Source organism: Rousettus aegyptiacus, unplaced genomic scaffold, assembly GCF_014176215.1.
Source record: "Rousettus aegyptiacus isolate mRouAeg1 unplaced genomic scaffold, mRouAeg1.p scaffold_m13_p_2, whole genome shotgun sequence".
Lineage (NCBI taxonomy): Eukaryota > Metazoa > Chordata > Mammalia > Chiroptera > Pteropodidae > Rousettus > Rousettus aegyptiacus.
The window spans coordinates 49,863,023-49,887,079 of record NW_023416295.1 but is presented as its reverse complement, the minus strand read 5'-3'; the positions used below and the strand labels follow the sequence as shown (position 1 = coordinate 49,887,079).

The 24,057-nt window shown below is 35.9% G+C and overlaps 1 protein-coding gene across 2 annotated transcripts in view; it reads left to right on the top strand.

The window, feature by feature from the left end:
• CERS6 (ceramide synthase 6) overlaps positions 1 to 24,057 on the top strand; it is a 265,827-nt gene that overhangs the window by 144,001 nt on the left and 97,769 nt on the right. The gene's annotated exons all lie outside the window — the stretch shown is intronic.

The following is a 24,057-nucleotide window of genomic DNA, read 5'->3' as shown; positions in this document are numbered from 1 at the left end:
GACCACCGTAGTTGGTTGTTTATTACTTGTGGGCATTAGGAACCTCATAAAATCCATATGAGGCTTTGAAGGGAGTTAGTTTCCAAATCACAGATCCCACAATTTAAAAAAATTAGTTGTATATTATCATTGTAGTCTTCATTAATAGAAATTATGTTTTAGTGTCTTTATAGTCGTTAACAGGGTAGCACCAACTGCTGGTGGAAAATTTAATTCCTTTCATAGATCGTGTTTCTCATGCTGAGTTTTTGCTGTTGCATAAGCTCAGTGAGGCACCTTTATCTATGAAAGCAATTCTCTGAGGCTGCTATAGTCCTCTTCCTGGTTATTCTGATGCTTAATGTCACTATAAACAATTAGGCTGCGTAAATTCAAGATTTATGAAGACTTATCTTCTCATAGTCACACACATATTAAAAATAGTGATTTTTTTTGCAGAAAATGAGAAATTATTTTTAAAAACATTTTGTTATTAACCTTTAAAGTTATAGCAATGTTATCTTTATTTAGTTCAAAACTTTTTCCAAAATAGATCATTGCGCCAAGTGCCTTACTTATCCATTTTTATGTAAATATTGATGTGAAAATTGCAAATACATTTTTGTTTTTAAAGTCTGAGTTATAAGATATTTTCTGCCTGTGGCAAATTCTATTATAAATAGTGCCTGTTTCCCATTTTCATGTTTTCCTAAAGGAAATGTTCTTTTTTACTTGTTGTCTTTTCCTTTAGTAACTTACACTTATTTTTCATTTAATATGATCACATGCCCCAGAGGCCATGTGAATAGATTTAAAAGGATGATCTCCATTCTGTAGGCTGTCTAAGTATGAAGAAATTCTCAACTGGGGTAAATAAATGTGGTGGAAACTGCTTATTTTGGAACCCTACTGTTCTAGTTTTCAAACTTACTTTCTCTAGGGGAAAGATGGAAAGAATGGCTGTAGATCTTTTATGCTCACAACCTTAGGACAGCTTTGGGTAGAATTTTGACTGACATGAGAAAGTTGTGCTTCATGGGAATGTGGACTTGCTAACTTAGGGCAAGGTTTGGAATTCATGTTGGGTTCTGTTGGTGAAGGACTTTGATGGTGAGTGAGGATAGATAGTAAGCCAGGAGCACTTTTTTGCCCTTTCCCCTTTACCTGCAGGATATTGTCTCTTTTAGCTCTCATACAACCAGCCTGACCATCTATCATTAGAACAGGAAACACTTTGACACTTTGATCTGCTTCATCTGTCCTTAAATTAACTGAATGAAACAAGAATTGTTTTCACACTCCAGTCCTCATTGGCTCTGTAGAAGGCTATAAAAGGGCCTGTCAATAGAACATTTGCCTGGGAATTGGTTTTCCTTAAACTATACCAGTTTCCTTTCACATTGTCTCTAACTTTAACAAATGCTTAAAAAAATGAAAAGAGAACTAAATGTTGTTCTTCATGTTGAATTATTTGTATTTGGGATTTCCTTTAATCTATCTGAGAAGCAATTGGTTTTGAGTATTTCTTAGACAATATTAAATGAGCTATATAGTTTAGCGTTAGTCATAATGTGTGATAAAAAATACACAGAATCCATGTGATTGAACTAGCTGTGGAGAACTTCATAAGCCATCTTGTGCAACCCTCTTATTTCACAGCTGAGGAAGCAGAAACACTGAGAGGGTAGGTGGCATTCCAAAGGTCACATAGTTTCTTAAAGGCTGAATCCAAAATGAAACATACATTGCTGTCTCTAATTCTAGTACTTTCTCCACTTCACCAACCTGCCCTAACCTCAGCATGATTTCCAAATGACTTCCTTCTTTGGTTAAGTTAGCTGACTTGACCTAATATAGTCATCATTTTTCTATTTGTAGAACTTTAAATACTTATGTTAATGGGTATTTAAAATATATTTCTATTAACTTTCTTGCAATGGACAATATATTTGCCCATCTGATTAGAGAGGGAAAAAAATAATGTTTATGGAGGCAGCATCAGAAATAATCAAAACAAGGTAATTCAGATTTTCATAATGCCCTAAATGTTTTAAAATAAAATATTAGGGTAGTGGGCCAATTTTAAGAGTGAGAGGCCACCGGTGCTTCTTACTTCTGATATCAAAAGTGTGGATTATTACATGGGCTGTTAGAAATATGACTAGACAGCATGCACCATCCAATTTTCTTCTGCCTTTAGGTCAGATAAACCTGATACATCTCACCTAGGGTGGATTAAATAACTTTAAAAATGCATTCTACCCTGAAATTCTGTGATTTAGTGAAAAGAGATATTTATAAATTACAAAACATCATGTACTCACTATAGTGGATAGAGAATCTTAAAAAAATAAAAGCAAATAAATTAATAAATAATTTTTAAAAGCCGTAGAATTTTAGATTTAAAAGTTATGAATATCATATAAACATCAGTCTATGAGGTGTGAATCTCTAGGATAAGAATAGCTTTAGTTTTCTCTGCTATATTGAAATACATTCAAGCCAAATACTGAAGGTTTATTAAATGCTGTTAACTTTTCCAATTTGAATTGACGTAATCCTATAGGAAGTATATACATATTTCTTTGAGGTATACTAGAGTTTCAGTGTGTGAATATGAGTTATTTAAGTGCCCTCAGTTTAAAAATATTTTTCATATTTAGAAATAAGGCAGTTAAGAGTTTTTAAATATGTATAAACCAAGTCTATATCAATAAACGTTTGTGCTTAGTCTGGGTCTTCAGAGGAGACAAGAAGAGATTAAATGTGCAAGAAATTGATTAGAGGAAATGGGAAGGGAGTCAGAGGGAGATTGGAAGAGCCTTCAGACCACAATGTAATTCTGACCCTGAGAGAGAGAGAAGGAAAGAAAGTTGAATGAGCACTAAGACTGCTGTGCCTTTCTAAGGAAAGTTCAATAAAGCTACTGGGGAGTCCTGGAGACACAGTTGACCTCAGAGGAGACTTGTCTCCCAGAAATGAGCTTGCCTTTAGGATTCCTATTGTGGTCAGTCTTTGACCGGGAGTAGCCCTGCGTGGCCTTCATGCAATTGTAGCTGTGGATTTAAGAGCATAGCAGCAGGGCCCTGGGTCAGTTACAGTCCCAGCAGTCCAAGATCTAAGGGGCACATTCTCATGGTTGGCATGTGTGCTTTATTTTTTAAAAAGTTCCAGCTATTCTGAGCAAAGCCAAAGGGTATATCACGAAATATGACATTATGTGACATAGAAATTATGTTTCCATATGCAAGATGCTTAGAAGCATGGAGAACTATCTATCATAACATTTTTTTTCCATTTTACTTATCATGCATTGACTTAATCTCCATTATGTCATAGTTCTTATAGTTGATGTGTAAATGTATCTTTGGAGCAATAAACAGGCTGACTTCCCACATGAATTGGGTGACCATACGAGCTGTCTTAGGGTTAATTTCCTCTTATATTCAAATGGCCCAGTTTGAGTAATAAATTATATGATCACCCTATGCATAGTTCTATAACAAATGATAAAATAATTTGCCCTGTATTTTCAAATTTTTCAGACATCCTGTGAGGTATTCATGTGTTTATTTATATGAAATCAACAAAATGTTTTCTGTAGTTTATGATTACAGATAGGGAATGAGCCTCCTTTATAGTGATGTAATAATGCTCAGGTGTGCATACATTATACATTGTGTTTGCTTTCCCAGCTTAGAGCTCCCTTTACTGATAGCACTAACTTTGATCATTGAAGTAGACTCTAGAAGGCATTGACCTTACAGATATGTTAGTGAACTAAGTAAAGTTATTGCTAGGTTAGTAGGAAATGTTTAAATAGTTGAAAGATAAGCCTATCTTGATAGCCTATTTCTGTAATTGCTGGACAAAAGTGACTCTTTGCTTATAAATATGATTGGCAGAGACAAATACTTTTAGAAAAGAAGACCCAGAATTATGTCAAGTGCTCTGAAGTCTTACTTACACAATGTACTCATACAAATTAACACAGTTTTCTAGGTCCTAAACAGAAACCTCATATCAAGCCTTAAAAAATAGAGTAAGCTATTTCTCATTTACTGTTACCTCTTTCTCGTTTGTAGATGGAAGTTTATATTGGATGGAGTTCTTAGACCATTTTTATTTTATTTATTTACTTAGTCTTAAAAGATAATTGTGTCACAGGAAGGCAATATAGATACATGTGCAACTGGAATTTAGGTAAATATTTTTTTTTCTTATAATCTGCATGTTAGGCTAATGTATTTCCAACTTTTTGACCGTAGGGTACATTTTACATTACAATCCATTTTGTACACATGCATGTATATAATTAAAATAGAATTTACTCAGAATACGCCTATACCTAACCTCTATATCAGTAAGGGGTCTCATTAGGAAACAGAAACCACAGGAGTTATTTTAGGAGTGATGTAATATAGAAGAATTGTTAATCAAATGGGAATCACTAAGACTGGGTTACTCAAAAGTAATTGATCTGCTGACAATTTGCTGCCAATCTGTGGTGAGATAAGGAGCTTGACCTGAATATAAATCAACTCACTGCTTCTTTTTTGAGAAAGTCTACCTGTGAAGAAAAGTCAGCTGAACTACACAGTGTATTTAGCAATGTGGTTAATTTACATTCTGGTGAAGCAGCAGCAAACGTTTCAAGGGTCAGCATTGTCTGTACATGACACTTTGATTAGCATTGCACTGAAATATCATGGAGATAGTAATGGCAGGAAGAAGCTATCTCTCTGAGGACCGGGGCCTATTAGGAAGGGGTTGGAGTCATCAGAACCTAGAACCTTGAAGGAGGAGCCATGGAGCCAGATAAGACTGCTGAGGAGGGAACACTGACCAGCTGAGTTTCTGAGGGACTACGATGAGGCTGGTTCTGCGAATGAGGAAAGCCACAGACTGCAAGTAGCTGCTGCCACTGGAATGAACTGCTACTGCTGTGGTGAAGATTCATTGCTGGGGGAGGGGGGATGATAACAGGAACTGGAAGCAAAACAGAAAGGAGCACATCCTATCTTCCTCTTGCAGCCTTCCAGCCTCTTTCTAGTGCCTTCCTAGAGGCAGAACTCAGCAAGGCACCAGCTTCTTAGAACTAGCTGAAGTGTGGTTTGAAGAGTCCCAGCTCTGGAGCTGGGAAGCAGTATCTTAACAACTAGCTCAACCTTCCCATTGTGCTATGTTCTGTGACGTACTCAGACAACTTATTGTAATTTATTTTATTACATTTTAAAAATATGTAAGTTGCCACCTGTTGTGTTGTCATCATGACTAACTACAGGTGAAAAGCTACCATTGAAAAACATCCTGGCCAAATGAGCACTCTGCCCATTCTCTTTGGCTGTCTGAATCTGACCTGAACTAAGGAATAGCCTTCCATTACTCATTTGGTGTGTTTCCCCCCTCCCTTTTTTTCCTTTTTATTTATTATTATTATTGTTGGTTTTTTGTTTTTTGTTTTTTGTTTTTTTTGGTGTGCTTTTCCAAGTTCAGCAAACAAACCCACAAAGCGTTTCCTTGGTGTCATGCCTCACCGTGTTCTCTTTTGCTTATTGGTTGACTTGGACTCTTTATGAAATGGAAACAGCATTGTCGTTCTGTTTTCTCTATGGATATCAAAAATAAACTCTGTCCAGCCATAAAAATTTTGAAATTGCGTGGAGGTTGTCACTTGTTTAAGGAGATTTAATGTTTAGAATTTTGCCAAAGAAAATGTCCCCCCTCAAATAGTTTTGTGAGAACTGTACCTGATATAGAATATGTACATTGAGAAGGGACCCTGAAAATGAACCATTGCAAATTTGTCATCTCAGAAAAGAAGAAACAATTTTAAAAGGAAGAATTGACTTGCCCGAGGCAAAAATAGAAGCCAGTCTTGAGGTCTTTAAAGTTTCAAGGTAAATTTTAAAAAAGAAAAGTTTAGAAAACAAGTCATTAGTAAATTCACTGTATTTATTAAGAAATAAAAGTAATATCACTATGGGAGAACATTGTTAGGAGTCAAGATGGAGGCCTCTGCTTAATGGGACCTTTGCTCTCTGACACTTCATTTTTCTTATCTGTAAAGTGGGAAAAAGATGCTTGCTCTGGCTTCCTCAGCATGTGTGTAGGAGTGTTTTGGAAGCTATAAAGTACTTTTAAAATGTAAGACATAACACTAATTACTACTGATTGAGAGGTGGGTTCTCCTGGGAACTATGAATGCCTGAGTCTCCTACAATCCCTTGATATGAAACTGTAAATACTGCACTGCTGCCTCCTAGTCAAGTAAGATCCCTGCCGTGGCCATGCTTTGATGCTTACAAATAGGTAAATGTACTTTCTGGAACAGAAACAATCTGGAATGGCCTTAGAAAGCTGACCTTCAGTGCTTCTTCTTATTACTATATCTTCCCTTTTCCCCTCTACCCACATCAACCTCCTTGAATACTTCTGATTTCCTTCATATCTGTCATCTGTCCTTCTTTGCTGGGATATAGCTGGTATTCTATCTCAGAACATTTTGAGGCCAATGAAAAACTAAAGACGATGTGATAGTGAGAGCCATTAAAGGAGTCAGAAGACCAGAACATTAATCAGTTTTGCACCTTAAGCAAGTCACTTAATCTCTCTGGGTTTTAATTGCTACATCTCCAAAATCAGTAATGTGGACTAACATAACATTTTTTAAACTCGTGCTCCATAATTCAATGAAGAATTTGAAACAGCTGATGATTATGGCAAGCTAGTACAACCTGTTTAGAAAGCAACATGGTTATTTAGAACAATAGCCATAAGTATGTTCATATACTGACTCAGCAGTTCAACTCCTATGAATTTATCCTGAGGAAAGAATTATACAGAGAAAAAAAAATGCATGTGTGAAGTTATTCATTACATCTTAAAAATGTATGTGCACACATATATATATACACACATAGACATGCACACAAATACAAATCCAAAACAGAGCTTCAAACAATGTCTAATATTAGTAAAATTAAGTTTTTGTTATCAGAATTGCAAAACAACATGCAACCATTTAAAAATAGCTAAAGTAACTGTATAAGGTAAAGATTCCTTTTAGAGAGGCAGACCTGTGGATGGTTAATTTTCTCAAAAATGTCTTTACTACTTTTTTTTTTTCTATTAAAAAAAATTACCCTAAGATGTAGGAATTAGAATGCAAATGACTGTGCATAAATTTAGGTATACTTAGGTTATAAAAGAGCTTGCAGCATAACTTCGAAAAAGGAGGAAGAAGCTGAATTCAATTTAAATGGCAAAGAGATGCAGAAGTTTTGTCAAAAAATCCTACTGTTCGTGTATGCCTAGTTCTCGCTGTTCTAGTCCCTGAATTTCCTCTCAAGGCTTCCCTTTGCTTGATTGTGTTACCCAGGATGACCTGGAATAGCCCTCGCATAGACTTTTTAAGGAAATTTTTTAGTTTCTGCTAAGACTCTGTTAAGATAGAAACTGTATTTCCATAGCAGATTTACATGGCCTGTGTTAGATAATAACTTAAAATTTATTGTTCTATATATCACTTTAAACAACTTTTCACACAATGAAAGTCCCATCATTCTTGGAGATGACCTGGAAACACAGTTGATTTAGTGCATAACCAGGATGAAATTTTGAATCGCTGATTGTCATCATAATCATAACAGCTATGTTATATTGAGCACTCACTGACTCAGTAGACCTTCTGGACTGATCAGGATTGACCAGTTCACAAGAAAACGCAAAGGCTGACTCATATAACTGTATATTAAGACGACAGAGTTAAACTAAGCGATGATATTCCAAAGGCCCAAATTAAACAGCATACTTGATTATTTATCTACTTCCAAATGAAGTCATATTGGCAAAGCCAAGAATCTGTGGCTTGCTGCATTCTTAACATTCTTGGATCTCATCAGAAACTGTCTGCTAATTTTTAGACTTAGTATAGATGTTGCTTTTTTACACAAACCAATGAAATTATGCAACACAATTTTTTCTCTTCTTTTATGATACATATTTACTTTCTACAATGTGACTGGCAAACCATTTAATATACTCTTCACAAGAAGAAGCTGATTGGGACAATTCAGTATTTTCTACTGTTCTAGGAATGTGTTTTAGGCGAAATTATTCACTGCCTGGAATAGATTAAAAATTGTTCAAATAAAACCATTTCATCCACACTGAGGTTATAGCTTATAGCTTTTTATTTAATAAGATGTAATAGTTTAATTTGGTTGTGTACAATTTTTCTCTAAAGAGCATTGGGAAGCCTTTTACCCAGGTTATCTTTGCTTTGTGTTCAGGCTTTGTCTGGAGAGAATGACATTTACCCCAACAGCTTTCTCCAGGCAGTCAGGGAGAAATATTTTAGGTCTTGCAGGAGTTTTATAAAGCCGAAATAGATTTTTATGGGAGGAGAAGGTACTTGTATTGGTTCCCAAGTATGGGAATTGGGAATCTTATATAGAGCAAGTATCGCTGCCTTACCGAGTGATACTTGCTCTATGTAATTACTTATACAGGAGTTTGTGGATTTGATGCTTGATCAAACCATGAATCTTATCTTTAGTTCACGTCATAAAATATCAACTTTATAGAAACTCTAGAAATAAAAAAAATAAATTTCATAGGCTACTAAAATAACACTGATTTAAATATCACATACATTATTAGATAGTCCCCTAAAGGCATAGACTTATAAGTCTCAAAAGTTTAGAGGTGAACTTGACTGTGAAAACATTGCTCCTCATTTCTATGCTGTAAGAAGTCCACTGCTACAGGCTTCCTTTGGCCAAAGGCAAAGCCTGAGAACTGAATTGCATTAGTATTCCTCTCTGTTCCCATGGGGAATAGAAAACTAGTCACTCTCAGAAGAGGTAAGGTAATTTGATATGAAATATTGATCCATGTATCAAAATCTGTACCAGCACATTTTCTCTGCATTAGCTGAATCATCATCTGACACTTAAAGAAAAATCCTTTTCTAAATTCGACAAAGAAAGCATTATTTTTACTGAGGTTTGTTTTAGTAAAGTCTTGAGAGCTAATGACTTTCACATACAATGGTCATCATAATAAAACATTTTCCTCATCAGCAATAATGAAACCAGATGATTTTTTACTTTAAAGCAACAGTTTTCTGGGAAAAGTAATGAGATATTCTACTTCTACTTTTGAAATTGGTGTTCTGTCTCTTCAGGGAAGACTCAGTCTTGTTTCTGTGTGTGTTTGAGGTGGGGGTGGGGGTAGTTAGAAGTAGTATTTGGTTTGAGCCCTAATGAATGGGTTGATGTTGATGGAGAGTTAGTGAAAGCATTCTTAGGTAGGGAGTATAAAGTGGGAAAATACAAGATGTATTTGAGATTACATGAAAGGGAAAATGGGAAATACAACTGGAAAAGATACCTGGTGTTTGTATGAAGGGGCATCCTTCCTCCTCCATGACCCCAGTCTAGTCTCTTATATTATTAACTCATGGCTCTACCTCTTCCCCAGGTCTTCTCTGTGTGTTTCCTCCTCTTCTTGTTCCACATACCCAAAGTGGTGAATGAATGGGGATTTGGAACTAAGGATGGAGAGTCATTTCGGTTACCTCCACCCTCCCGGCCTCACCTATCTATGAATTGCTGTGAAATTACATCCTTAATCCTTGCCAGCACAGCCTCGCTACCAGACATTGACATTACTATTCCTGCATTACTATTGTAACTCTGCAAGAAACATGATTGCTCAAACCACTGGCCTTCCCCACTAGTCCCACTGCACTCTTCTCTGCCCCCAATTCCTCACTTTCAAATTTCAGGTAGGTATCACACCTATCGGAGTGTCATCTCTTTTTAGACATTTCTTTCAATTAAACTGATTTTAATCAGCTTAACTGATTATTTATTTGTTATTTTATCTTATGTAATTATTTTCATTGCAATATGGTTGACACGCAAAAGAGCTTTAGATATTTAATGTATACATCTTGACGAGTTTGAAAATAAGGGCATACCCATGAAACCATCACCACATACAATGCCCTGAACTCATCCACCCCCACCTCTAGAAGTTTCCTCCTTCACTTTTTTTTTCCTTTGATAAAAATGAAATCTATCCTCCTCAAATTGTAGGTACATGATATAGTATTGTTAACTATATGTACTATGCTGTACAGAGATCACTAAGACTTAATTCATTTTGCATGAGTAACACCTCCCCAGTTCCTTCCCCCGCAGCCCATGGTAACCACCATTCTACTTCTGCTTCTGTGAGTTCGACTGTTTTAAATTTCTGATAGAAGTAGAGTCACGTAGCATTTGTTCTTCTGTGTCCGCCTTACTTCACTTAGCATGATGTCTTCAAGTACATTCATATTGTAACAGACGACTGTTTTAAAGGCTGAATAATATCCATTGCATGTGGTATGCATGTACTACATTCTCTTTATCCATTTATCTGTTGATAGATATTTAAATTATTCCCTGTTTGCCATTTACTTTGCTATTGCGAATAATGCTGCAATGAGCATGGATGTGCAGATGCCTCTTCAAGAACCTGATTTCAGTACTTTTGGACACGTACCCATGAGTAAGACTGCTAAACCATATTTTGAGGAACCTTTATACTTTTGTCCATAGTGGGTGCACCAATTTACATTCCATCAACAGTGCACACAGGTTCCCTTTTCTTCACAACATCACCAACACTTATATATTTTTAAAATAAGAACCATCCTAACAGGTGTGAGGTGATATCTCATTGCAGTTTTGATTTGCATTTCCCTGATGATTAATAATATTGAGCACATTTCATGTACTTGTTAGCCATTTGATGTTTTCTTTGGAAAAATATCTATTCAGGTCTTTTTAAAATCGAGTTTAGTTTATTGTTTTTCTGTTGAATTGTAGGAATTCCTTATACATTTTGGAATTTAACCCATTATCAGTTGTGTGATTTACAGATATTTTGCAGGTTATTTTTTTTTTTTACTTTACTAATTGTTTCCTTTACTATGCAGAAGCTTTTTAGTTTGATATAGTCCCATTTGTCTATTTTTACTTTAGTTGGCTGTGCTTTTCATATCATAACCAAGAAATCATTGTTCAGGCCAATTTCAAGAAGGTTTTCCCTCAGTTTTCTTCTAGGAGTTTTAAATTTTCAGATTTTATGTTTAAAGCTTTAATTTTGAGTTGATTTTTTGTAGATGGTGTAAGACAACGTTTCAGTTTCATTCTTTGCATATGGATATCCAGTTTTCCCAGCACGATTTATTGAAGAGATCATTCTTTCTTCATTGTGTGTTCTTGCCTCCCTTAATTTATTCTTAAGACTTCTGCCTTAACTTCTCATAGAAACTTCATTGGACATAAGCCCCAGTTTTCTCTCTGGTCATCAGCACCTCTGACAAAGGCAGATATAAGAAAAAAACTATTGCCCAGCCTCTATGCTTTTCCACTGCTCCAAACACTTTTGTCCTAGACCAGCCTAGTACATTGCCACCACTGGGTTTACTTATAGAGCATCACTTACTTTAGAATGACCCTCCTCATTCTTTACCCAAAGAATGACCTTACTCATCTTTTACTTTATCTTATCAGCTCTGATTTTTTATGCATCCCCCTCACTATGGAAAACCTATAACTTAAAGCTCTTTAAATCTAGTGCGTATATTGCAAGGTCATGTTGCATATATGTAAGGCACCTAGCTTGGTCTCTGAGTCATGGAAAGTGTTCAGTAAATAGGAGTTATAATTATTACTATTATTATACTATATCATTCAGTACTTAAGTAAAAAGTGTCTCATTTGTGTACTTTCATCTCAAATTTATTTCTATTCAATTTTATAAGCTGCTCAAAACAGTGCCTCAGGTGTATTTCCTCATAGTGCTTGATATACTGCTAAGAATACAGTAGATAGTTCACAATACAGATGATTTACAAAAACTTGAGTAATGACATGAAAAATTTGCCACTTAGGTATTTTGTAACAATTTTGTCTAAAATTTTTTTTGGGGGGGGGGGAGTATTTAAAAATCAGTAACGAAAATCAAGTATTGAGATTAGCGGAGAATTTTCATTATTTGTGGTTACCCCATTTCCCATTAGTATTGCACATAAGGTTGGCAGTAAATATTTTTAAAAATACTGTCTTTTCCTGAACTGGTAGATAATTTAAATTCTGGCCAAACTCTTCCTCTCTTATTATGAGTATATCCAACCAGATCTATTTTTGGAGTATTAGTTATGAGTAGTTGGTTGGGAGTTTCCATGATTTTTGTCTTATGTCTAAAAAGAACACGTGTATGTGAGTGCACACATGAGCACAGTCTAGTTAGTAAAGCTTGGTGACTGATATCCAGGGTCTCACTGCTGGGATTGGCTAAAGGATGCTTCAGGATGTCTATAAGGGATTCCCCTCACCACAGTGTTAACAGTGTATTCAGGGAACATCAAACCGATTCTCAGGTCCCAAAACTCAAAGATCAGGTATTCTCCCCCCTTCTTTACAGTACATAGTGTCCTTGTGGTATGATGAAAATTACTGAGTCAAATATAACCATTTGCGTTTCATTTTCCTTTTCTGTCCAGAATAGTGTCAGGGCCCATTTTGCCCAAAGGCATTAGTAGGTAATATTCTACGAATTGTCTCTATAGCGACTTGCATACTAGGGGGCATTTAGTAACCACAGCATAAGTAAATGTAGTCTGTTCTCCCAAGCAGTAGCCCTGTTGTGAGTTGCCAGCTTCTTCTCTGTGAACGTGTGTTCCTCTCCATAGCAGATCCATTATTACGAGGCTAATAGTAAATGACAAAATAGCATAACACAGAGTTTCTTAATAGGGTATATGGTGATCAGCATAATCAGAAAAATTATATTTGGCACCAGCTATTTAATTCAAATGGATGGTAATAATTAAACTGCGCTGCTGTGTGTGTGTGCGCGCACGCATGCGTCATTGGTCTAAGAAGCATGAATCAAGATCTTATCTCACTTTTTTCCTGATTGTGTCTCCTCTCACCCTCACCTTAGTTTTTCTCTTAAACTAGCAGTCGAAGCTGTAAAGAAATTGATAAAGTGGTGCTTTGCTAATTATCTCAATTTCACACGGATTATGAAAAAAGAGCCTTCTGAAACCAATTACCGTGGGTATGATTTGATTTGGGCCCTTTTGACCAAATTATTTCCTAGGCAGGGAAATAATTTCCCACTTTCCTTTTCTGGTTAACCAAGCCTTTAACCTCAGAGAACGGACTCCTCTAGCTGATTTATATGAAGTGCAGAAAGTGTTGATAGGCATGGAGTGCAGTCCACAAACATGGGCAAGATTCTGATTACCAAATACAACTGCACAGAAAAACACAGCCCTGTGGATAGCTTAGGTAACGTATGTAGCCATTTAGATAAGAGCGTAGAAATTAAAAACAGAGTTTAAATTTTAATACTGGTTGATGATTATGATCATCTCTTACCAAGATGTGATATTCATTCATTCAGTAGCTGTTTGTAGTATGAAAACTGGCTTTCTAAAAAACATTCTAAAAACTAGGTATTGTGTGGTAAGGTTATACAAAAACAGTGGCCATTTTTAGGTATGTTGAAATACTATTCTTATCTTTTTATAAGTTCCTTCTGACACACGTTTCAAGTTTCTTTTAATTTAAACTTAATATAACATTGGAGGTTTTATCCTCATGTGCTCAATTCTAGAATTTGATAAAAGTACAGAATAGACTCCCTCTGAATGATAGAGAAATTGGTATTGTGAGAAAAAGTACTAACTTTTGGTTTCATTAACTTCAAACCTATTTTTCCTGCTCTAAAAAAGTATTTTATTTGGTAATTAACTGCAGCGAATGTATTTATACTTGATCGTTGCTGGTTCAAACGTTTAAGCACAGTAAAATAGACTTTAGATTGGTAATAGCTTCTATTGTTGTTATTTTAAGACTTTTTTTTGTTTTTTGTTTTTGTTTTTGTGCTGCAGTATATTTGGAATGTCCTTGCTGTTTTTCACGTTGTGTTCTCATGGCATTTATTTCAAAGAAGTGATATTCTGTTAGGTTATTTCGTCCTTTTAAAAATGCATGACATCCTGTTTATTACCAGGTTCAAAGAGAAAATGTTCCAGGAGTGGTTCTCAAACTTCAGCATGCCTCAGAATCACCTAGAGGGGTTGTTAAATCACAGATGGCTGGGCCTTCCCCCAGAGCCTCTGATTCAGCAGGTCTAGATGAGGCCTGAAATTTGCATTTCCTGTGAGTACCCAAGTAGTGATGATGGCCATGCTTGTCCAGACACCTCTGTCTGGAGAGGCTAAATACTCGTGTGTATTAGTTTTCTATGGCTGCTGTAACAAATTAACACAAATGTGGTGGCTTAAAACAATACAAATTTTTTTCTTACAGTTCTGGAGGTCAGAAGTCTAAAATCAGTTTCACCGACCTAAAGTCAAGGTACCGGTAGGGCTGGTTTCTTCAGAAGGCTCTAGGGGAAAGTTAATTTCCTTTTTAGCTCCCACTGGCTGCCTGTATTCCATGGCTGTGGCCCCTTCATGCATCTTCAAAGTTCATCACTCCAGTCTCTGCTTCTGTCATCATATTGCCTTCTCCTTTTCTGTAGTCAAATCTTCCTCTCTCTCCCTCTTATAGGGACACTTGTAATTAATTATAGTTAGGACCTATCTGTATAAACCAGGGTAATTTTCCTATCCTTATCTTAATCACATCTGCAGGTTGCTTTTGTCATTTAAGGAAGGTAACATTCACAAATGTCAAGGATTAAAAGTTTGATATTTTTGAAGGCTATTTTTCAGCCTACTATATTGTGAAAATCTTCTATTCATCTCTCCTGATCTCTCAGAAGGTGTTCACTAGTATATGTGAGAGAAATGCCATTTGGCACATTTAAAATTGGAATCTTTTTTGTTGTTTCTCATAAAGCTGGAGATGATTTGCAGGTGGTAACATATCTGCTTCTAATATACATAATAAATGTTCACATCATTCTATTACCCTTCAAATCATAGAAAAAATAATTTTAAATTTTATAACAAAATTTTGATTTTGATTAAGAACTGATATAGCACAAAATCTGAGATTTTTCTATAGCAGTGTCACAAATTCCTCTTTAAAGAGCTTACAGGCTAATAGAAGATATGACTTGGTCACAAGTACCTTTGACGTCAGGCAGCCCATGATAAAAGCACTGTAATTGTGGTACAAACAGACCTCGAAGATTAGAGAAGCAGGAGGGGCTCAGTGAGACTGAACTAAAGATGTGCTGTTGAGGATGGAAGATGAAGGCACTTCAGCTGATGACAATCAGCAAAGGAGGCGAAGGGAAGAAAAGTGTTGGGAAAGAATAGACAGCGATAGGACTGGAATGTGAGGGGAGGCGTCTGTTTAGAGGTAGGAGAAGAGGGGAGACAGCAAGCATGATGAGAGACAAATGGGGCAGACAGACAAAGGCTATAATTCCCAGGTCGAGGATTTTATTTCTATTTAGGAAAGCAAGAATAAAGAGGTGACGGATGATTAAACTAGAGCTGGAAAAGGGCCCACTGTTTGCAGTGTGAGGAATGAAATGGAGGCAGGGAGACCTGTGTTGGCCACCGCAACAGTCAGGATAGCTGTTGTCCCTGGCATCTGCCCACATGCTAGTGAAAACTGGCTCTTGCATATCAGTGTGGTTTTGAGTCAGGTACGCCCATAAAAGCTGGCAGAAGTTCAGTTTCAGGCAGGTGAAAGTATTTCTTTCTTGTTAACTCCTTTAAGCTTTTCAAATACTGAAGAGTTAGTGTTGCATTTTTAAAGAGGAAAGAGAGCAGAATGTTCTCAGTATATTTAAAAGTGACTTCTAAAAAAGGGGAAAAGAAAAAAATGAAACTTTTAAGATTTCTTGTTTCTTTTCCAGAAAAGTAATTTTTCATTACCTGGCAAAAAAAAGAAAAAAAAAAAAACACAAAAAAACCGCAGCTATTTCCATTGTGCTCTTTTTTCCACAGAGGTAGAACCCCTACCCCACCCCCACCCCTCATTTAGAGTCACTAAGCAGAAGGAAGAAAATCAAAGGATATCCACATATCAATGAAGACAGTGAATACTCTTTTGGAGGGAGACAAAAACTGCTCTTTATTATTATCTTTTAACATTTTGCTTACTACATAATACAAATAACTTTAAAATATACTTTAGTTCTGTGATTTTGGAGAAAGAAGGCAGCCGACTTTCAGGGAATGAGAAAGAAGTGTATTCAGCTATGGTAGCCACATGCTTCCTCAGCCTACTGCCATGTGCTTTTCTGTGCTAAATCCTGAATTGTGGTATTTAATTTTCTTCCTAGCTCTCTGAGGTTTGTGTAATTACTCTGTTTAAAAGCAAAAGGAAACAGTCTCACAGAAGTTAAGTAACTTTAAGCAACAGAGCTGGCATTCAGCCCCAGGTTGTGCGATTCTTTGCCTATATGCATCACTGTTAAATGGCCTCAGTAAAAATACTCCATCTCAATGATCGGTCAAATCCTAAAAAGCAAATCTATTCATTGATATTACATTATGTCTAATGTGTATATCTTGTGGCAGGAAAGATGGGAGAGAAATGATAAAATGCAAGAATATTTTTAGTTTTGAAAGTGTTTAATTTCTGGTAAAATTATATAAGCATTGGGTTTCCAGAAATTCTATTTTTGTATTTTTCAACAAAGAAAAAGCCTTTGACTTACTGTACTAGAAAGTAGAACATTTCACTTTGTAATAAGAAAAATCTGTTTTCCCCCCTGATAACAACTGTTTGCCAGTGGTAGACATGAATGGTATCACCCCTTCCTGACCTGGGTAACGCCTAGCGATTACCTAAGTCTTTGTTCCAGCTTCAACTCCCTTTTCTTTCCCTTCCTCTCCCCATTCCTCTCCTCTTTCTAGGCTGTCTATCCAAAGTCTCTGCCTTCCCCACCCCATAACACTTGTGTCCCTATAGTAGTACATGTCACATGGTTATCCATATGACATGTACTTCCCCAACCTTACTTTAACCATCGTCAGTTCCAAAAAATTAATAATAAATAGTTGTTGAACCAGAGCTGCTATTTGTCCATGAGGTAGATGAGATTTAACTAATGGTTATGTCATGTTAAGTAAAATGTATTAAGTTCGATAGATGAATAGATAAAGAAGACATGGTGTGTGTATATATATATATACGATGGAACATTACACAGCAATAAAAAATAATGAAGTCTTACCATTTGAGACAATATGGATAGATCTAGATTGTATTATACTAAGTGAAATACTTCAGGCAGAGAAAAACAAATTATGGTTTTACTTATTTGTAGAATCTAAAACAAAACAAAATAAACAAACAATACAAAAATAGACTCATAGAAACAGAAACCAAAGGAATGGTTACCGAAAGGGAGGGGCTGGGGGGTTTGGTGAAAAAGGTGAAGGAGAATATAGTCCATATTATTTGGATAGGTTTGCACAGCGACAGATGATTACTAGAATTAGTGGGGTCATCACCCTGTAAGGTATAGAATGTCAGATGACAATATCATACACCTGAAACTAATATAACCAATATGATATTGTAAACCAACCATACTTAAATTTAAATTTTTTTTAATTAAAAAAAGAAATGAGACAGATTTCAAAATAAGGAAAGGAAAAAGGGCAATAGGAAAGTGAACATTCCTTAATTTTTAAAAAAGGAGCTGCTGTTCCACCTATTAATATTTCGCTTGTAGTTGCTTACTTACTCCAGGTTTAATTTTGACATGAGGGGAACAGATGGTAAGAGCCAAAGAAACATCTGTCCATTTGGGTAGGATGAGGCGTATCCTGATTTTCTATTTTCTTTCCTGCAGGCATTGGAGTTGATGTCTCATGAGATGGGGGAGGGACAGGAGTCACAAATGCCATGGAGTGTCCAGTAGTTCCTGTACAGAGCTAGAAGTAAAAGTGCCCTCTACTCTGTTGTCATGTCTATCTGTTCACCACCAAATGATTGACAGAGCTGGTTAGTTTATTCCTGTAGCCTTCTCTCCTGCTCTGAACACTGAGAATGGCTGAATAGTTAATTTCTTTGCATTTCTTTGGCCCCACCAATGAATATCATTGCTACCCTTAAATGAGATAACTCAATTTCTGAAGTACTTAAATCACCACCAGATTAATTCATAGAAAAATCATGGTGTAATTTAAAGAATCTTTTTCCACTTTATCTATTTATCACATTCCAGAGGTGGTATTTGGTTGCTTTCATGTACTTCATCTGACTTTTCGTGATTTTTGAATGAGGGTCTGCCAGAAGTCTACTTATTAGGTCTGTGCTGATGGCAGCTACATGGTGCATGAGTGTGGCCCTTTAATTATCATTAAAATCTCCTTCATGAGATTCCTGTACAGTTTTAAACATCCGTTTTTGTTTTCCTGCTACCAAATAGTTATCTTTGTAAAAATATCAGCAATTATTCATTGCCTCATATCCCATTTTTATCATTATCACTCTTTTTGGACAATATAGGGTAAAAATCTTTCCTTCTGTTTTTGGGATTGTGGAAATCCTGTGGATTGGGTGGTGAGGGTAAGTGAGCAGGCAGTGAGGAGTAGCTTGAGGGAACTGGATGGTAAGAGAAAGTAAAGTGGGGATGCTGGGAATAGAAAGTTTCTCTTTGTAAAGGAATAAAGAGGTCTTCTTGGGAGACAGATAGTTAATCTACATTGTGATTTTTCTTAAATGATGAGAATTAGACTTGCTAACTACCTTATATATAGCAATACTGAGAAGACTAAAGAGGAGTTTGACTTGTGGTATTTTACAGTGATACATGTTACAGTGGTTTAGTTTTATATAGCAGTCCCAGCTCTATTTTTACCTAGGTTTTCATATCTTATGAAGGTAGCACTTTCTCTTCCTCCTCTAAAGGATAATTTGTTAAAGCCAAAAAATACTTTTCTCTTCCAAAGTGGTCATTTTACTTGTGTGTAATACCTCTTCCTATCTCCTTTGTAGCCTTCGGAACAATAATAAATTAGGTCTATGACTTAAAGAGGAGGCGAAAGAAGGAAATAACTTAGGTTTTTTACAGTGACTTTAATCTGATTCAGGTCTAACACGTCTAAGCCCTGGTCCTATTTCCAAATATGTGTCTTTTGAAAGAAAGGCTAATATCTTAGTTATCAAGCAGTTCATAAAACAGTCCTGCTACTATAGTGATTGATGATTTATTAGCTTGTAAAGCATTTCTGTGTGATATATTGTTGTTTACAAGTCTCCTTTTCATATGTTATCTCATTTTGTTTTTCTGCAGCTTCACAACACCTCTCATATAATTAGATCTTGTATAATAAGACCTGTAAAAAAATGGTTGCGAATGACTGTAAATTGCAGTTGTGTTTGCTGACAGACAATGATGATGCTAATCAAATAAGAGAACGTGATTTAAGAAAACCAGTCATTAGGGACATCAGTGGATCTGTGGCCAAAAGCTTCATGGTTTTGAAAATGTTCACTCTCTGCTGCCAGTTTGACCTCTAGATTTTTGCCTCAACTCAGGTTGATAATCAAAATATTGCCTCTAAAAATGGAATGCCAGCTACTGATAGGAACAAGTTTATGAATAACTCTAATTTAATTTCACAAGCTAAATATTAGTTACTAATTTATTGCTTGAGCATAAAGATTAGGTCATGTGGCCATTATCTGAGATCAGGTCCTTTTCAAAGGAAATGCAAGCATATGTAATAAACTACATAATTCGTTAACAGTTTCTAAATCTTAAGTCCTTGTAAATAAACAGACTGAGGTATTAAAAAAGGGGAAAAAATAACAAGTTGCTAATGGTTATTTTAACTATCCTTATGTTGGTTGTATTTCAAGTTTAGATGACCTGAACATTTACTAATAGGTAAAAATGATGAGTGAGAATACTAAAACATAAATAAGTAACAAAAAGTTGAACTTATTGTTACATAAGCAACAACAAAAATATCCTGGGAAATCTGGCTTTTCCCTCATCCCTCCCATGTTAAGCACATACGGAGTCTCTTGCATTTGTCTTAAAGGAATCACGCTCTCCCTCCTGCTTTGTCTCACAAACACACACTCTTTTACATTCATTCCATTTGTTCCCTGTAAGAGTAAATGAAAAGTCATTTTGGAAAGATAACTAAGAACGTTTCAATTCTGTGGCCAGGTGACTGTGTTCTCTTTTTCCAGTTGATATTTACGATATTCCTATACATCTTTGTCCAAGAAGCGGCCTTTATATCTGTTGCATATTTAGGTACATGGAGTGAATAACATGGGCATGAAGTCTGGCTTCTCTAAACCTAACTGGGCAATAGCATAATCAGGTCATTGGAAGTGAAGTAGATCTGAAAGAATGTTTTTAACAGTTTTGTCATAGAATTAAAGAAAATCATTTAAAAGTTTTCGAGTCCCTTAGAATAATGGAATATACTAACTGTTCTGTTTGTAAATGAATTTTTTTCAAATGAAACTCTGAAGGGAAGAGGTTTGAACCCTAGGATGCACCCCAGTGGGCTCACCACACCTACTATTTCCAATGGCTCCTCCACTTTTATTGTTGGGATGAATTTTTCTGCTAGATGGAAGTGACACAAATAATGGCCATCTTGATTGCATCAGGGAACTATTCATAAAACGAGCACATTCATGTACAGGTGGATTTTTTTTTTTCTCACAATACAAAGAGGAAGAATTAAAGTTCTCTTTTGAGAGATTATATTTAAAAACTGACTCAAAAGTATGTGTCCTGAGGACCTAATTAAAATATAACACTAGTTTAATTATCTTAAACGAGTTATTGTTTTTGATTATCTCGTTAAATCCTTGGGCTTATCAACTACACATTACTGTTTTTAAATAGTTGTCATTTTTATTTGGCTCCCCTAGTTTTTATCACTAATCTAGGACTTCTGTGTACTACTGCAGCAGAGAAATGGTATCTGATGCCAGCAAAGCTAACAAATATGACAGTAAAATTCTGCCAAAACCAATAAACCAATTGGAATTTACAAATCCCTGTCTTAACAATTTGCCCCGGGACATGGAAAATATTTCTCTTTAATAAATAGTTAGAAAATTTTCTGCTTGGAAGTGGTTGTCAAATGGCCCCTTTTGGAAAGAAAGAATATGGGGATGAGATGATTCTCATTATCAGCTATTCTGTAATGTGTCTCTCTCAGTATATTTTCCTAATGAATTTTAAAGTTGAAAACTTTTGGTTTTAATTTACCAAAGACTTAAACTGAGATTCTTCATGCATCTCAGGAATGAAATGACATCAGCCTAGGGAACGAAATTAGAAGTCAACATAGCAGTATCATATAAAGTGTTAAGTAAAATGATTTAACTGGATTGTGTTTGTAGTTATGGGAATAAGGTTTTGCTAACATCAAGGTTCTAGGTGCCGTCTGATGTGAAGGTCTGTGAGCTGGCTGTATGTTAGTTAAATGTATGCCGTAACTCACAAGGCAAGACATATATACATATATAGAAGCATATGGTTATATTGTGGTGGCCACACTAGTGCAAAATCAACTCTTAAGTCTGTTCTGGCTATCAGGTAGTGATGGAATTTTGAGCAAGAGTCTGTTAACTTGAAGATAATTAATGAGCCCAGTCTTAGCTCATACTTCTTTAGAACACATTTACTTTTATAAACTACAGATAATACATTCTTATTGTTAATTTCAAGAACTCTCTGATAGATGCAGTATCCGAAGACCAAGGAGGTTGCTGTGACCATGGTCCCTTCTTCACACATCCAAGACATGACTGGGACTTTAACCTGAGTCTACGTATCCTAAGTTGGATGATGCTGCTAGGCTACAGCCATGCACATAACCCTTAATAAATGACAGTGTACATTTTGGCCTCCAAGAGGAAAGTACTATCTTCATTTGTGGGCTTCTTATTGAGTTTTAGTTTTCTCAAGGTTGATGGACCTTTCTTTGGAAATAGATCCCAGAAGGTTAGGAAGAGAGAGTCTACCTTGATAGTGGCAGCCACTTATTCCAAAGCAGTCATTGATCCAAAAATGATGATAGCACTCATCCTGAATTGATGACTGTGCGAAGCGAGAAATATGTGAAAGGTTTGAAGTGATAAATGCACATTTAGGACTTGCCAACAAAGAACATTCTCAAGTGCCTGGCTTTGGAATGGAGCTTAGTATTCTGGATAGTGTGTCCACCTACAGAAGGTGGGTTTTTGTGATAGAAGTTAACTCTTCTTCCTTTGGATCTCTCCTTCATTTGTAGCCGGTAAAAGACCTGGACCTATGATTATATATACATTTTTTAAAGAACTTATTTCAACCTAGACAAAAATGTTTTCAAAATTGATAAAATATAGAGTCAAAAGAAAAATAAAAAATGCATAGAGTCAAAGTTCAGAAAGTAATACTGAAGATACAAGGACTTGTGGAGTTCTGAGAGTTCCTTCTAGCTATACAGTGGCAACTGTCTCATCTGTTCTCCTGTTTACCTGTTGCTGGGTAGGTGACAGCACTTACTTGTAAATGCTTATATGGCTTATCACAGTACTGTGAATTTTTTTAAAAAATTGACATACTAAATTATACTTCATAATTAAGATAATTGAAGGAGAATTTGGAATTATCCTCATTGTACTATTTTTACTACTTCCCAGTTTATGCATGGTCCTTTGTAGCAATCAAATGTATTTTCCAAATGAAAATGTTAATTCATTAGTTCATTGGCAGAGGCTTGAACTAGTTGCTAATTTTCCTAGAGAACTAATTTATAGTGGGGAAGCTGTATCATGAACCAGTGTTTATGTTTAATGGAGATGGAAATTTTGATAAGTAAATGCCTTCTCATTCTATCACTTCAGTAACTCACACTAAAGATATATGGTTTGATGTGTTCACAAAGAGTAAATTGGTAAATGTGAAATAGAGGGCAGAGGGCAAAACTGTTGGAGAAGAAGGGGAATGCTTTATGAATGTTTTCATGAATGATTAGCAGGGCTGACTGGAGGAAAATAATTAAATAAACAATTTTTTAGTGTCCTCTGACCTCCCTCTTCTGTACTCTTCTCCATGCCGCTGGTGTTGGCCTCATACCTAGCTTCCTGGGGACACTGAAGACATTTTTGGTTTTCTAACCCAAAATAGAGACACGTGAATTGACTCCCTAAAAACGCTTTTTCTAAGAGCAAAGTCATTTTATTCTAGAAGATAGAATTTGGATATCAGTATGTTGGAATTTTGAAGATATTATGATAATTTACAAAATAGTAGAGCAGAATTTTTGATCCCTTAATATGTATTAAGAAAATCCTGGGTATATAATCTCTGCAACTAGGTACTAAAATCTTCCAGAATGCAATATTGTTCACTTCCACCAACAGTGAACTTGGGTTCCAATTTCTTCACATTCTCACCAATACTTGTTCATTTGTTTCCTCTCTCTCTCTCTTTTTCTCCTCCTCCCTCCTTCCCTCCCTCCCCCCTCTCAAATAAGTAGATGATGTTATCCTTAAGGACTATATCCTTAATTATGGGATTTTCCAGCTTGGTCAGTGAGCATATGGGAGATACTGTGCATGTTGTTGGCTTTCGAAAGTAGCTGTGTGGGGTGCTTCTCAGGCAGCAACTCATCAAATAACTGATATCTTTGGGAGGACCATCTGTTGGATGAGGTGTTCAAGTTTTGGCAAAAAAAAAAAATATGCAGCTGTAGCTAGGATTTCCTTATATGCTGCAAAAGCCTATGACATAAATTATCACAATTAAAAGCAACTTTCATTGTTTTTTTTTCCTATTGTTTTTTAACCTCAGGGAGAATTTCAAAATAAATGGTCATTATTATGTTGGAGAAGTAACCAAATAATGTGTGCGGAACTTGCCTTTGGTATAGATTATGTTTTTAAATAACAGTGCCTTTTCGTCTTTAAAAATACTTTTGTAGCCACTTTTATATTTGCTTGGGAAGTAAAAATTATTCCTGTTCAAGTTAGAACATAGGGAGTATTGGGGTGAGCACATGATTTCCCCATCTCCAGCCCTCAATCAAGAGAAACATCAAGGTGCCTCCAATCCATCTGGCTT